Source organism: Cebus imitator, unplaced genomic scaffold, assembly GCF_001604975.1.
Source record: "Cebus imitator isolate Cc_AM_T3 unplaced genomic scaffold, Cebus_imitator-1.0 Scaffold478, whole genome shotgun sequence".
Taxonomy (NCBI): Eukaryota; Metazoa; Chordata; class Mammalia; order Primates; family Cebidae; genus Cebus; species Cebus imitator.
Window position 1 is genome coordinate 240,017 of NW_016107793.1, and position 4,621 is coordinate 244,637.

Consider the following 4,621-nt stretch of genomic DNA (forward strand, 5'->3'; position numbering starts at 1 on the left):
ACGGCTGACTGCAGTCTTAATCTCCCAGGCTCAAGCTGAGCCTTCCACCTCAGCCTCTTGAATAGCTGGGACTACAGGCTTGTGCTACCATGCCTGGCAAATTAATTAATTTTTTTTTTTTTGGTAGAAATAAAGTCTCCCTATGTTGCCCAGGCTGGTCTTGAACTCCTATGTTCAAGCAGTTCTCCTGCCACAGCCTCCCAAAGTGCTGGCATGAACCACTATGCCTGGCCATAATGTTGTATTTAAAAGAGTGCTGTGGGAGCTTAAGGAAGACCAAAAGTATTTGTGAGGGGAGAAGGATGGTTTAGCAGTTTACATTTATTACGTATTTACTATGCCTTAGGCGTAGTGTTAATATATAACTATTATGCTTAATCCTTACAGCAGTTTATGTAAAGCACCATAGGTGGTATTTGTAAGGAAACATATCTGTTAATGTATTTGCTTGAGGTGATTAAGCTGTTAGGTCATGGAATTCCAGTGGGTCTAGATCTGGACTTGAAGGCTGAGCTCTTACCAATATACCTTGCTACTTTGAAAGAGGAATAGAATTTCAACAGGTGTTGGGCAGAAGAATATTCAAAGCTGAAGAAATAGTTTACACACAGTGGGGAGATGGGAAAGTGAAGTGTCTGTGGTAATGAACTGAAGAGAATTGGAAGTGGAAAATAAGACTAGAAAGGTAAATTAGAGCCAGATATTGGAGGCCTTTCAGAGCTGTTCACAATGGTTTAAACTTTAACCTGTAGATGAAAGGAGCCATCAAAGGATTTTTCAACTAGGGAGTGACACTAGGTTTCAGGTTTGCTTCACTAACAGTATGGAACTTGTCTTTCTTTGGAATCTCCACAGGGGTCAGGACAGAACAGGATGGCACTCCTAGGAGATGGTGCTCTCTCTCTCTCTCTCTCTTTTTTTTTTTTTTTTTTAAAGAGGCAGGGTCTCGCTATGTTGCTCAGGCTGGAGTGCAGTGGCTATTCACAGGTGCAATCCCACTACTGATAAGCACGGGAGTTTTGACCTGCTCCATTTCCGACCTGGGCCGGTTCACCCCTCCTTAGGCAACCTGGTGGTCCCCGCTCCCAGGAGGTCACCATATTGATGCTGAACTTAGTGTGGACACACGATTGGCATAGCGCACTACAGCCCAGAACTCCTGGGCTCAAGCGATCCTCCCACCTCAGCCTCCCGAGTAGCTGGGACTACAGGCACGCGCCCGGCGAGATGGTTCTGGATATGCTTCCTTACTTGGTATATTGAAATTAGTGAAAGTAAAATATTTTGGAAATCTCAGGTTTCCTGTGTTTCACTTTTTATGTGATGTAATTTGGTTAGAACTTCCCAAGGCATTTTATTTAATACCATGTTTCTCAGCCCATTTGATTTCTTCTAAGATTTTTTATAGTTCTCCACTTCTGTTTATTTTGGAACCAGTTGAATATGAATAACTATTGCAGGCAATTGTTTTAAGCTATTTCAAATGGGAAAGAATAAGAACATAGGTTTCAAGGGGAGCTAATGCAGGTATGTAGAAGGTTACTTTTATTGGGGTTTATTTTCCCAGATTTCCAAATATAGCAGACTCTCATAGTACCTTGGTTTATTGCCCCTGGGTTGCTGTTTGAACAACTGGAGAAGGATGACATGGACAGAGAAGGGGGAACTAAAGGAGTTATGCAGGCCAGCAGAGGAAGAAATGATCCCTTTTCTGCTTGTAACGGAGGAAGAAATTTATGACCCTCATGCTTTTAAATTATAACCTGTACTCTGGGCTATAGAATCAAATTTATAACTCATTTTGAAAATCTTTCTTTTAGCTTCTTCACCTGTTACCTAAAGGGGAAAAAAAATGGTGCTTTCTGTTCATGCATTTTAAACAGAACATACAGTGGTCCATTTGAGGGGTTTTTTTTTTTTGCCAGAGAATGTGGCACTGCTGAGAAAACGAGGTTTGAAAATCCAGACATACACGACTTAACTTTTCAACAGCTTCTGGTGAGTTCTGCGATCTTGAACTGGTTCTCGCTTCTTTGAACCTCTTTCATTTGCTATATAATGGAGATACTGGCCCGGCGTGGTGGCTCATGCCTGTAATCCCAGCACTTTTGGAGGCCGAGGCAGGTGGATCACAAACTCAGGAGTTCAAGACCAGCCTGGCCAACATGATGAAATCCCGTCTCTACTAAAAATACAATAAATTAGCCAAGCATGGTGACAGGCACCTGAAATCCCAGCTACTCAGGAGGCTGAGACTGAGGCAGGAGAATCATTTGAACCCGGAAGGTGGAGGTTGCAGCGAGCCAAGACCATACCACTGCACTCCAGCCTGGGCAACAGAGCAAGACTCTATCAAAAAAAAAAAAAAAAAATGGAGATACTATTACCTAATTCACAGCATTCTCTTTATTTTTTTTACTTTAAAGAATCTAGTAGGCTGGGTGTGGTGGCTCATGCCTGTAATCCCAGCACTTTGGGAGGCCAAGGCAGGCAGATCACTTGAGGCCAGGAGTCTAACCAGCCTGACCAACATGGCAAATCCCCTTCTCTACTAATAATATAAAAATTAGCCAGGCCTAGTGGCACAGACCTGTAATTCCAGCTACTTGGGAGGCTGAGGCAGGAGAGTCACTTGAACCCTGGAGATGGAAGTTGCAGTGAGTCGAGATTGCGCCACTGCACTCCAGCCTAGGCGACAGAGTGAGACTCTTGTCTCAAAAATAAATAAAATACAAAAAAAGTTAGCCAGGTTTGGTGGCACAGGCCTGTAATCCCATCTATTCAGGCGCCTGAGGCACGGGAATCATTTGAACCTAGGAGGCAGAGGTTCCAGTGAGCCAAGATCACACCACCGTGCCCTAATCTGGACAACAGAGCCAGACTGTCTCAAAAAAAAAAAAAAAAAAAAAAAAAAATCTAATAATACTTGCTTGTGGCAAGTTAGCAACATACAATTGTATTTTTAAAAGTAATGAAATCTTACTTTAGTCCCCCATTCTAATTCAAGGTTTGTTATCTTTGTGTATTTTTGTCTTTTTCTGCATATATAGATCTACAAACGCTTAATGTGGAAGCTCTCTTAACCTTAACCTTCACTTAACTGATTAATTGGAACAGATATCCTCCTTTCCCTAAACTCTATTCTGTAATATGCTCAAGCGTTTCTGTTCTCACCAGTTGAGTTGTATTCCTGAAAAGAGGTAGTTATGTTTGCTCCCAAACTAGTGTGTGCTGGTTATGTTTGTCATGTACATTTAATTAAATACTGCATAAACCAATAAAATACCAGTGCAAAAAGAGTTTTTATTCATGTGAAAACTAAATTAAAAGCTTTAGATGGGCTCTATCCAGGCAAATTGCTGAAAAAAATTGTTGTTCATTTAGGTGTGGGCAAGTTAACTGTAAATGAGTTTGGGAAAAATCATCGAGATACAAGATTATGCACTTACTGTTTGGCAAGTGTTAAAGGTTGCACTCCACTTAAATAAATCAAATCAGTGTGGGTTATGCTAAAAAAATCCCAGCCTGGGCAACGTGGTGAAATCTCATCTCTGCTAAAGCTACAACAAAAAAAATTAGCTGGATGTGGTGGCACATGCCTGTGCTCCTGTGATCCCAGCTCCTTGGGAGGCTGGGGTGGGAGGATTACCTTAGCCCAGCAGGTAGAGGCTGCAGTGGTCTGTGATTGCACCAGTGCACTCCAGCCTGGGTGACAGAGTGAGACACTGTCTCCAAAAAAAGTAAAAAATAGCTGGTGCAGTGGCGCACACCTGTAATCCCAGCACTTCGAGAGGCCGAGGTGGGCGGATCACCCGAGGCCAGGAGTTTGAGACCAGCCTGGCCAACATGATGAAACCTCGTCTCTACTAAAAATACAAAAAGTAGCTGGGCATGGTGGTGTGCATCTGTAATCCCAGCTACTCAGGAGGTTAATCCCAGCTACTCAGGAGGTTGAGGCAAGAGAATCGCTTGAACCCAGAAGGCGGAGGTTACAGTGAGCCGAGGTCACACTGAACTTCAGCCTAGGTGACAGAGCAAGACTCCCTCTCAAAAAACTAAAAATAAAAGATAAAAAAGATCCAAGGAGCAACAGTGGATCTATTCCCTAAAGAAAAGGATAGGCTTTTTATCAAAAGATTGCTGTGTAAATGTGAATATTTGATGTTAAAATGAAATGTTTACATAAGGTATAGAAGTTTACATGTGATGGAATCTGGCTATATTGCCAGACTGGAGTGCAGTGGCATGATCTTGACTCACTACAACCTCCGCCTCCTGGGTTCAAGCAATTCTCCTGCCTCAGCCTCCTGAGTAGCTGGAACTACAGGCATGTGCCACCATGCCCAGCTAATTTTTGTGTTTTTAGTAGAGATAGTGTTTCACCGTGTTAGCCAGGATGGTCTCGATCTCCTGAGCTCGTGATCCACCTGCCTCGGCCTTCCAAAGTGGTAGGGTTCTAGGTGTGAGCCACTGCATCTGGCCTATATAGAATATTTTTATAACTCACTTTCACTTCAGTTAATTGATCAGTTATGGTTCCATTCTCATTGGGTAAGAGAACTTCTGTCTTTGTCTTATAGACTCTGCATAGCATAGTAAGTAGTAATGAAGACCAACTGGA

The 4,621-nt window shown here is 42.7% G+C and overlaps 1 protein-coding gene across 2 annotated transcripts in view; it reads left to right on the forward strand.

Annotated features, from left to right (window-relative positions):
* Nucleotides 1-4,621, forward strand: part of FAF2 (Fas associated factor family member 2) — a 61,873-nt gene that overhangs the window by 3,778 nt on the left and 53,474 nt on the right. Inside the window, exon 2 of one of the 2 annotated variants that reach the window (XM_017512794.2) lies at nucleotides 1,926-1,998. The exons of the other annotated variant lie outside the window; for it this stretch is intronic. The gene's annotated coding sequence lies outside the window, so the exon portion shown is untranslated. The remainder of the gene's footprint in view (nucleotides 1-1,925; nucleotides 1,999-4,621) is intronic. 2 annotated transcript variants of the gene reach the window in all.